Consider the following 12,755-nt stretch of genomic DNA (forward strand, 5'->3'; position numbering starts at 1 on the left):
CTAACATATCTGTTAGTTTCCTAGTCTAATTTTATTTTTTACTTTGTTGTTGTTCTCCTTTTTTCTTTTTTTTTTTTTTTTTTGCCACCCCACACAGCTTGCGGAATCTTGTTTCACAAGCCAGGAGGTTGGGCTGAAGCTCCTGCAGTGGGAGCTCTGAGTCAGAACCACTGGACTAACAGAGACCCTCAAACCTCAGGGAATATTCATCGGAGTGAGGTCTCCCAGAGGTCTTCATCTCAGCACCAAGACCCAGCTCTACCCAATAGCCTACAGACTCCAGTGTGGGAAGCCTCAGGCCAAACAACCAGTAAGATAGTAAAACAACGCCACTCATCAAAAATAATAATAATAATAAGATGGCAAAAAAATATGTCACAGATGGAGGAGCAAGGTAAAAATGTACAAGACCAAATAAATGGAAGAGGAAATAGGCAAGCTACTGGAAAAAGAATTCAGAGTAATGATAGTATAGATGATCCAGAATCTCGGAAATAGAATGGAAGCATGGATTGAGAAAATACAAGAAATGTTTAACAAAGATCTAGAAGAATAAAGAACAAACAAAGGGAAATAAACAACACAATAATTGAAAAGAAAAATACACTAGAATGAATCAATAACAGAATAACTGAGGCAGAAGAACGAGTAAGTGAGCTGGAAGACAAAATGGTGGAAATAACTTCTGAGGAGCAGAATAAAGAAGAAAGAATGAAAAGAATTGAAAACATCTCAGAAACCTCTGGGACAACACTAAATGCACCAACATTCTAATTACAGGGGTCCCAGAAGAAGAATAGAAAAAGAAATGGTCTGAGAATATATTTGAAAAGATTATGGTGGAAAACTCCCCTAACATGGGAAAGGAAATAGTCAATCAAGTCCAGGAAGCACAGAGAGTTCCATACAGGATAAATCCAAGGAGAAACACACCAAGACACATATTAATCAAGCTATCAAAAATTAAATTCAAAGAAAAAATATTAAAAGCAGCAGGGAAAAACAAAAAATTGCATACAAAGTAATCCCCATAAGATTATCAGCTGATCTTTCGGCAGAAACTCTGAAGGCCAGAAGGGAATGGCAGGATATACTTAAAGTGATGAAACAGAAAAACCTGCAACCAAGATTACTCTACCCAGCAAGGATCTCATTCAGATTCAACAGAGAAATTAAAACCTTTACAGACAAGCAAAAGCTAAGAGAATTCAGCACAACCAAACTGGCTTTACAACAAATGCTAAAGAAATTTCTCTAGGTGGGAAACACAAGAGAAGAAAAAGACTCACAAAAACAAACCCAAAACAATTAAGAAAATGGTAATGGGAACATACATATCGATAATAACCTTGAATGTAAATGGATTAAATGCCCCAACGAAAAGACACAGACTGAATGGATACAAAAAGAAGACCCATATATATGCTGTCTACAAGAGACCCACTTCAGTCCAAGGGACACATACAGACTGAAAGTGACGGGATGGAAAAAGATACTCCATGCAAATGGAAATCAAAAGAAATCTGGAGTAGCAATACTCATATCAGATAAAATAGACTTTAAAATAAAGACTGTTACAAGAGATAAGGAAGGACACTACATAATGATCAAGGGCTCAATCCAAGAAGAAGATATAACAATTGTAAATATTTATGCACCCAACATAGGAGCACCTCAATACATAAGGCAAATGCTAACAGCCATAAAAGGGGAAATCGACAGTAACACTGTAATAGAAGGGGACTTTAACACCCCACTTCAACCAATGGACAGATCATCCAAAATGAAAATAAATAAGGAAACACAAACTTTAAATGATACATTAGTCCAGATGGACTTAATTGATATTTATAGGACATTCCACCAAAAACAACAGAATACACTTTCTTCTCAAGTGCTCAAGGAACATTCTCCAGGTTAGATCATATGTTGGGTCACAAAATGAGCCTTGGTAGATTTAAGAAAATTGAAATTGTATTAAGTATCTTTTCCTACAACAATGTAATTACAGGAAAAAAAACTGTAAGTAATACAAACCCATCGAGGCTAAACAATACAATATAAAATAGCCAAGAGATCACTGAAGAAATCAAAGAGGATATCAAAAAATACCTAGAAACAAATGACGATTAAAACATGACGACCCAAAACCTATGGGATGCAGCAAAAGCAGTTCTAAGACGGAAGTTTATAGCAATGCAATCTCACTTCAAGAGACAAGAAAAATCTCAAATAAACAATCTAACCCTACACCTAAATCAGCTAGAGAAAGAACAACAGAAAAAAAAAAAAAAAAGTTAGAAGAAAGAAAGAAATCATAAAGATCAGATCAGAAATAAATTAAATATAAATGAAGAAAACAAAGATCAATAAAACTAAAACCTGGTTCTTTGAAAAGATAAACAAAATGGATAAAACTTTAGCCAGACCCATAAGAAAAAAAGGCAGAGGATGCAAATCAATAAAATTAGAAATGAAAATGAGAAATAACAGCTGACACTGCAGAAATACAAAGGATTATAAGAGACTACTACAAACAAGTATATGCCAATAAAATGGACAACCAAAAAGAAATGGACAGATTCTTGAAAAGGTACAATTCTTCAAGACTGAACCAGGAAGAAATAGAAAATATAAACAGACCTGTCACAAGTAATGAAATTGAAACTGTAATTTAAAATCTTCCAACAAACAAAAGTCCAGGACCAGATGGCTTCACAGGCAAATTCTATCAAACATTTAGAGAAGAGCTAATACCATTCCTTCTCAAATTCTTCCAAAAAATTGTAGAGGGAGGAACACTCCCAAATTCATTCTACAAAGCCACCATCACCCTGATTACAAAACCAGAAAAAGATATCACAAAAAAAGAAAAATATACACCAATATCACTGATGAATATAGATGTAAAAATCCTCAACAAAGTAGTAGCAAGCAGAATCCAACAGCATATTAAAAGGATCATACACCATGGTCAAGTGGGATTTATTGCAGTGATGCAATGATTCTTCAATATATGCAAATCAATCAATGTGATACACCATATTAACAAATTAAGGTATAAAAACCATATGATCATCTCAATAGATGCAGGAAAAGCTTTTGACAAAATTCAACACTCATTTATGATTAAAAAAAAACTCTCCAGGAAATGGGCATAGCGGGAACCTACCTCAATATAATAAAGGCTTTATACAACAAAACCACAACAAAAATCATTCTCAATGGTGAAAAACTGAAAGCATTACCTCTAAGATCAGGGACAAGACAAGGATGTCCACTCTCACCACTATTATTCATCAGAGTTTTGGAAGTCCTAGCCACGACAATCAGAGCAGAAAAAGAAATAAAAGGAATCCAAATCAGAAAAGAAGTAAAATTGTCACTGTTTCAGATGACATGATACTATACATGTAAAATCCTAAAGATGCCACCAGAAAACTACTACAGCTAATCAATGAATCTGGTAAAGTAGCAGGATACAAAATTTATGCACAGAACTCTTGCATTCATATACACTAACAACAAAGAATCTGAAAGAGAAATAAGGAAACACTCCCATTTATTGTTGCAACAAAATGAATAAAATACATAAGGAGGAGGCGAAAGACTTGTACTCAGAAAACTATAAAACACTGATGAAAGAAGTCAAAGATGACATAAACAGATGGAGAAATATACCATGTTCTTGGATTGGAATAATCAATATTGTGAAAATGACTATACTACCCAAAGCAGTCTACATATTCAAAGCAATCCCTCTCAAACTACCAATGGCATTCTTCACAGAATTAGAACAAAAAATTTCACAATTCATATGGAAACACAAAAGACCCCGAAGAGCCAAAGTAATCTTGACAAAGAAAAATGGAGCTGGAGGAATCAGGTGCCCCAACTTCCAACTATACTACAAAGCTACAGTAATCAAGACAGTATGGTGCTGGCACAAAAACAGAAATATAGATCAATGGTACAGGATAGAAAGCTCAGAGATAAACCCACACATATATGGTCACCTAATTTATGAAAAAGGAGACAAGGACATACAATGGAGAAAAGACCACCTCTTCAATAAGTGGTGCTGGGAAAACTGGACAACTACATGTAAAAGAATGAAATTAGAACACTTCCTAACACCATACACAAAAATAAACTCAAAATGGATTAAAGACCTAAATGTAAGACCAGACACTATAAAACTCTTTGAGGAAAACATAAGAAAAACACTCTGACATAAACAGCAACAAGATCTTTTTTGACCCACCTCCTAGAGTAATGAAAATAAAAACATAAATAAACAAATGGGACCTAATGAAACTTAAACTCTTTTGTACAGCAAAGGAAACCCTAAACAAGATGAAAAGACAACCCTCAGAATGGGAGAAAATATTTGCAAATGAAACTACAGACAAAGGATTAATCTGCAAAATACACAAACAGCTCATGGAGCTCAATATCAAAAACACAAATAATCCAATTAAAAAATGGGCAGAATACCTAAACAGAAATTTCACCAAAGAAGACATACAGATGGTCAAGAGACATATGAAAAGATGCTCAACATCAGTAATTATTAGAGAAATGCAAATCAAAACTACAATGAGGTATCACCTCACACCAGTCAGAACGGCCATTATCAAAATATCTAGAAGCAATAAATGCTGGAGAGGGTGTGGAGAAAAGGGAACCCTCTTGCACTGGTGGTGGGAATGTAAATTGATACAGCCACTACAGAGAACAGTATGGAGGTTCCTTAAAAAAGTAAAAATAAAACTACCATATGACCCAGCAATCCCACTACTGGGCATATACCCTGAGAAAACCATAATTCAAAAAGAGTCATGTACCAAAATGTTCATTGCAGCTCTATTTACAATAGCCAGGACATGGAAGCAACCTAAGTGTCCATCAGCAGATGAATGGATAAAGAAGATGTGGCATATATATACAATGGAATATTACTCAGCCATAAAAAGAAACAAAATTGAGTTATTTGGAATGAGATGGATGGACCTAGAGTCTGTCATACAGAGTGAAGTAAGTCAGAAAGAATAAAACAAATACCATATGCTAACACATATATATGGAATCTAAAAAAAAAATGTTTCTGAAGAACCTTGGGGCAGAACAGGAATAAAGACGCAGATGTAGAGAGTGGACTTAAGGGCATGGGGAGGGAAAAGGGTAAGCTGGGACGAAGTGAGAGAGTAGCATTGACATATACACACTACCAAGTGTAAAATAGATAGCTAGTGGGAAGCAGCCACATAGCACAGGGAGATCAGCTCGGTGCTTTGTGACTACCTAGAGGGGTGGGATAGAGATGGCGAGAGGGAGACACAAGAGGGAGGAGATATGGGGATATATGTATATATATAGATGATTTACTTTGTTATATGGCAGAAACTAACACAACACTATAAAGCAATTATACGCCAGTAAAGAAGTAAAAAAAAAAAAAAAGAAAGAAACCTCCTGCCAATGCAGGGGACACCGGTTCAATCTCTGGTCCAGGAAGATCCCATGTGCCACAAAGCAACTAAGCCCATATGCCAAAACTACTGAGCCCGTGCACACAACTACTGAGCCTGCATGCCACAACTACTGAAGCCCGTGCACCTAGAGTCTGTGCTCCACAACAAGAGAAGCTACCACAATGAGAAGCCTGTGCACTGCAACAAAGACTAACCCCCGCTCGCTGCAACTAGAGAAAGCCCGTGCATAGCAACGAAAACCCAACACAGAAAAAAAATAAACATATGTAAAAATTTTTTAAAAAGAAAAACACTCTCTGGGCTTCATTTTCCTCATAAGTAAAACAGTGAACTGACTTTGCAGTCATTTGTGATGATTAAATGGATCATATATACATGTCAAGTACCTGGCACATAGGAGTGCTGAGTCAATGTTACCGTTATATGAAGATGCAGTCTATGTTGTCAAGGAACAACTTTATTTGAAGATATGAGACATTGTTGAATTGAATTGAACATTTGTAAAATGAATACTATTTTTAAATAACATTTTTTCTGATATTATATAAGTATCGTATACTCATTATAGAAAGTGGAGGGGCAAAAAGTATAAAGAAGAAACACTTTTAATGGCCTGAAGTCCAAACATACTCACACATAATACCCATAAAATTGTATGTAGATATAAGTCCATACGGTTTTCTAGAAGTAAAATTCATCAATAGGAGATTAGATATTTATTGATATAGACGTGCAATGGAATACTATGTAGCTATTAATAGAAATAGAGTGAATCTTTATGTCCTGACTTGGAAAGTAGCCAGAATATATTGCTCACTTTAACAAGCAAGTTGAAGGGAATTCCCTGGTGGTCCAATGGTTATGACTCCACACTCACTGCCAAGGCCCTGGGTTCAATCTCTGGTCAGGGAACTAAGAGCCTGAAAGCCACACGGCATGGCCAAAAATTTTTTTTAATTCAAATGAAAAGCAAGTTGAAGATAAATTGGGAGTATGGGATTAACAGATGCACACTACCATATATAAAATAGATAAACAACAAGGATAAATACAGGGAACTATATTCAATATCTTGTAATAAATGATAATGTAAAAGAATCAAAAAAAGAGTATAGATACATACATATGTGTGTGTGTATAACTGAATCAGTTTGCCGTACACTTGAAACTAACACAACATTGTAAATCAATATACTTCCGTTTTTTAATATGAATAAAAAGCAAGTTGAAGAACAAAACATATAGTTGGAAATGGTTATTTTATTAAGCGTGCTTTCCTCTGAGGTTTGAAATTATCTCGAACACTTTATACATGTCTGCACAATTTTGTTTTATGACAGTTTAGTAATTTAAAAAATAGTTCTAAGAAAGGCAAAAAGACATCAAGAACCCCCAAATAACATGGAAGCAACCTAAATGTCCATCCACAGAGGAATGGATAAAGAAGATGTGGTACATATATACAATGGAATATTACTCAGCCATAAAAAAGAATGAAATAATGCCATTTGCAGTAACATGGATGAACCTAGAAATTATCATACTGAGTGAAGGAAGTCACACAGAGAAAGACAAATATCCTATGATATTGCTTATATGTGGAATCCAAAAAAAGGGTACAAATGAACTTATTTACAAAACAGAAATAGAGTCACAGATGTGGAAAACAATCTTATGGTTACCGGGGGAAAGTGGGGGGGATGAATTGGGAGCTTGGGATAGACATATACACACTACTATATACAGAATAGATAACTAATCAGGACCTACTGTACAGCACAGGGAGCTACTCTGTAATGGCCTATATGGGAAAAGAATCTAAAAGAGTGGATATATGAATGTGCATAACTGATTCATTTGGCTGTACACCTGAAACTAACATAACATTGTAAATCAACTCTACTCCAATAAAATTTTTTAAAAAAAAGAACTCCCGGGCTTCCCTGGTGGCGCAGTGGTTGAGAATCCGCCTGCCGATGCAGGGGACACGGGTTCGTGCCCCGGTCCGGGAAGATCCCACGTGCCGCGGAGCGGCTGGGCCCGTGAGCCATGGCCGCTGAGGCTGCGCGTCTGGAGCCTGTGCTCCGCAACGGGAGAGGCCACGACAGTGAGAGGCCCGCGTACCACAAAAAAAAAAAAAAAGAACTCCCAAATAACAAAGGACACTATCTTAGCCTATGAGCAATGGGGCTCAAAACATCTGTTTCAAATGTGATGGCCTGAAACATATGTGGGCGTGGAAGTCCAAGTCCGGGATACTGTAAGGAGGAGATAGGAGGCCAACATTGTTGGAAACCACAGATATCTCACCCAGGGCATTCTTTGCGGTGAAGCATTGAGCACTGAAGTGACCTATAAACTGTGTATCAGAGCCTCATTTGAATGTTGGTGTCAAAAGAGAAAGAAAATACCTACTTGACAGACTGTGGGGTGAGAGGTGAACCACACTTCACCATTTACCTCCCTTCATTCATTCATGTATTGATGTTTGACAGAGAGTCACCTGCGTATTTGGGCAACAGTCTGGCCACTGACAAGCTGTGTGAAATCCCATGCTAGGACACACACGTTAGCCAGACTCTCTCTAGCCCTGATTATTTGACACCGTCTTATTGGTTACAGCAGCAGTAGTGATGGCGGCAGTGACATGAAGAATATTTCCTAGGAGTGACCACAAAAGAAGAAGTCACCTTAGGCATCTAGCAAGTCTTCTAATCATATCTAAAGGATTTTGTTTTACATTAGGTCCTTCCTTGTTGGTTATCTATTTTAAATATAGCAGTGTGTACATGTCAGTCCCAAACTCCCTAACTCTCCCTCCCCACCACCCTTCCCCCCTGGTAACCATAAGTTCATTCTCTAACTCTGTGAGTCTGTTTCTGTTTTGCAGACAAGTTCATTTGTATCATTTTTTAAGATTCCTCATAGAAGCGATATCATGTGATATTTGTCTTTTTCTGGTTTACTTCACTTAGTGTGACAATCTCTAGGTCCATCCATGTTGCTGCAGATGGCATTACTTCATTCTTTTTAATGGCTGAGCAATATCCCATTGCATATATGCACCACATCTTCTTTATTCATTCATCTGTCAATGGACATTTAGGTGGCTTCCATGCCTTACCTATTGTAAACAGCACTGCAATGAACATTGGGGTACATGTATCCTTTGAAACCCATGTTTTCCTCCAGATATATGCCCAGTAGAGGGATTGTTGGATCATATGATAGTTCTTTTCTTTCTTTCTTTTTTTTTTTTTTTTGCAGTACGCTGGCCTCTCACTGTTGTGGCCTCTGTCGTTGCGGAGCACAGGCTCCGGACGCACAGGCTCAGCGGCCATGGCTCACGGGCCCAGCCGCTCCGCGGCATGTGGGATCCTCCCGGACCGGGGCACGAACCCGTGTCCCCTGCATCGGCAGGCGGATTCTCAACCACTGCGCCACCAGGGAAGCCCTTTAGTTGTTTAAGGAACCTCCACACTGTTCTCCATAGTGGCTGCACCAATTTACATTGCCACCAATAGTGTAGGAGGGTTCCCTTTTCTTAAAGGATTTTTTTTAATAGTCCCATGATGCAAGAAAATAAAATGAGGCAAAAGGAGAAAGTGCATTTGATTCATGTCCTAAAAAGGAGACAGTCATGGAGGCAGATATATACATAGAGGGGCTCAATAAAAACAGCCAACATTTTAAAGTCACTGAGTCCTTGCCAGGAACATGCACGATCTCATTCTATTTTCACAGCACTCCTGGGAGTAGGTATCATACCTCACGTTGAAAAGTTTGGAGGATACTGACGCTCCAAGAGGTGAAGTAACTCGCCCAGGGTCCCACAGCTACTAAGTGAGGATTGTTTCTGTTTAGTAGACAAGTTCGTTTGTATCACTTTTTTAGATTCCAGGATACTGTAAACAGGATTTAAATGCTCATAGCCTGCTTCATTAAAATGCATCAACAAATATATTACGTACTGAGAATATGAAAACGAGACAAGCAGGTCCCCTGACATCTGGAACTGACACAGCTCGGCCTCGGTGTTGCTAGGGTTGGCCTGGCACTCATGGCTAAGTCAGAATGTTCTGTTGAACACAGTCTCTCAGGACATCAGCACCAGACAAGAAGCCACTTTGCCCCCTGACCTTAAGCTCAGATAAAAAGAAAAGCACTCTGCCAGCCAGAGAAATCCCGGACATCCCCCTACCCAGGATAATACGAGTGACTGCTGTTCTTCACCAATGAAAACTGAAGCCTCGCTTCATTCCCCTCCCCTTATAAACAGAATTTATTAAGACACCCAGTCATAGAATTATCCCACTTGCCGGCAGCATCTAATCCGGGGCAAAGCCCCCTTTCCTTGAATCCTCCCCCAGATCAGCTAACACAGCCCAGATGCTGTAACAAATCCTTGTGAACACGCTCTTGCTAAGATGCTTCATGGTTCCCTGGGGTGGACGGTCCCCTCCCTGCATTGAACATTAAAACCCATTTGTTTTATTATTTATCCACAGGTGTGTCCTGGTGGTCTGTGGCTGAGGGGCAGTGACAGCCGTGGAGCTGAGGCCCTCACTGCCTCTGACTGGAACCTGGACCGAGGAACCCTCCATGAAGCTCTTGTTGGAGACAGCAACTTGGTTGGGAGGTGAGGTTCTGCAGAATCAGGCCCTGGTAATCCACGGAAGCCCTTCAGCACTGGGTCAATTTCGCTTTCCTAGGAATAAGGTGCCTTGGGATTTTTTCAGCCACGTGATCAAGTCTCTATTGTTCTTTGGTGAAACAGTCCAATACGGCCTCTGCCCTATCTAAAATCTAAGTGGGTGCTGACACTCAAGGCTGGTCTATGCTATACATTTGGGCATTTTTCCACTGTGAGTCGTGAGTCAAAAATAAGACGAACTCTTGAAATCTCACTTATTAAAGTTGGTAGTTTAAAGAAGGCTTAGCATTCCTAAGAGCATTTATAGATCCGGGCTCTGTGCCGGGTACTCCACAGGGACCATCGCCTTTAATCCTCCTCAAAATCTCAGGAGGCAGGTATTGGACTTTCTCCACTTTTCCAGATGGTACAAATGAGGCTCAGGAAACTTTTTTTATTCACAGACGGTGGACTTCCTGAGGTCAAGCAGCTGGTGAGGCTGGGACTTGACAGCAAGGCAGACCCCAGAGCCAGAATGCTCAAACTGCAAGCTATACTTCATAGTATATGTTAATTCTGATAATAAAATCTCTCTGGAAACCCCTTTTCTTTTTTTAAAATTAATTTTTATTGGAGTATAGTCGCTTTACAATGGTGTGTTAGTTTCTAGTGCACAGCAAAATGCATCAGCTATATATATACATACATCCCCTCTCTTTTAGATTTCCTTCCCATTTAGGTCACCACAGTGCATTAAGTAGAGCTCTCTGTGCTATACAGTAGGTTCTCGTTAGCTGTCTATTTTCTACATCGTATCAATAGTGTATATGTGTCAATCCCAATCTCCCAATTCCTCCCACCCTCCTGGAAAGCCCTTTTCTATAACCTAGATTTGGTCAGGCCATGGGCCAGATCACGTCTCCCCACGTAGGAAGCCCTCTGCTGTGCAAGTTTTGACAATAGAAAGCAAAAGCTATAAAGCAAAGCTTCAGGCATCACGCCTTCTAAAAGCGTCACATTCGTTTTTTCTAAATACTTTTGAACACCAGATTACAGCCACACACTCACAGCCCGGCACAGGCCCCAGGTTTCTGAGGCAGATAGAAGACCTGGTTATTATCATCGCCGCCCCAAGCCCATATCGACCCCAGCCACTCTGAGAATTTATACCTCCTCCTTCCCCTCCCTCCCCTGAGGAGATGCAGGCAAAAAACCCACCCAGCCCTGTGGTTAAAAGTTCCATGAAAATTACATTTGCATCTCCAAGCCTAAAAGAACCAGTGCGATGTACCACATATTGTGACTCTATATGGGAGCTTTTTATAATGGCACAGCCACCTCTGTGAACATGCGGTTCAAGTAAGAGACAAAGGAAAGTCCGCCATCCTTCTGCCTTACAAAAGATGCCCGAGATCGTGGCTCTATTTCCCTGCGTGGAATATATTCATTTCAGAGCGTGCTCTTGAATCAGGACACTAGGGCTGGAAGCGTGGCTGTTTGCCATCCACAGAAAATCACCTTTTGGGTCAAAGTGACATGCTAACATAGAAAAGGAAGGAATCAGAAAAAAAAAGAGAGAGAGAGAGAAAGCAGAAAGGAAATCACTTGGCAAATCTCATTCAAAACTCAAAAAAGTGAAAATGCCTTTTTAGGATAAACAGAACAGGCTACTGCGTGATATTCACTCCCCAACTCATACAAAACTCCACTTACCAGTCCACAAGGAACCACCATTACACCCTCTCACTTTCTAACTTCCTTAGGTTATCTTGTCTGCTGAAGAAGATAAAGCTTGCTGGGGCCCAGCGGGGCAAAGGGGGCTTCGGTGACAGGCTGAGGAGTTTGTCCTCTTCCTGGAGCTGAGGGAAACAAGAGGGTCGACAGGAAGTTCAAGGTGCCAGGAGGCTGGCCAGGGGCTTTCTGCACCAGCACAGGTGTAAGGTGTTAAAGCTGCGCCCAAGAAATGGGACAGGAATAGAAAAGGAGGGGCTGACGTCGAGTCCTTTGAAGGGAACATTAATTGAGCGTAAAGATTCCTTAGACCCAGGATGAGAGGGAAGGTGGTATTAAATGTGGCAGCAAGGTTCCAGCTGGTTTGGGAAGAGAAGCATATGGAGGAGGGATTGGGGCAGAAGGCTCCCACCTAAACCAACAGAAGAGCAGCACGGAATGCTGATTTTAGAATTGGGATAAACTCATGGATAAAGAAGATGTGGTGCATATATACAATGGACACCATCCGCCATAAAAAAGAACGAAATAATGCCATTTGCAGCAACATGGATGCAACTAGAGATGATCGTTCTAAGGGAAGTAAGGCAGAAAGAGAAAGACAAATACCATACGATATCACTTATATGGTGGAATCTAAAATATGGCATAACTGAACCTATCTAGGAAACAGAAACGGACTCACAGACACAGAGAGCAGGCTTGTGGTTGCCAAGAGGGAGGGGTTTGGGGGAGGGATGGGGTGGGAGGCTGGGGTTCCAGATGTAAGCGATTACATATACAATGCATTAAACCGCAAGGTCCTACGGTACAGCACAAGGAACTGCGTTCAGTATCCTATGATAAACCATAATGGAAAAGAATACTTTAAAAAAGAATGTATATATACGTGAATA

This window comes from Kogia breviceps, chromosome 1 (assembly GCF_026419965.1).
Source record: "Kogia breviceps isolate mKogBre1 chromosome 1, mKogBre1 haplotype 1, whole genome shotgun sequence".
Lineage (NCBI taxonomy): Eukaryota > Metazoa > Chordata > Mammalia > Artiodactyla > Physeteridae > Kogia > Kogia breviceps.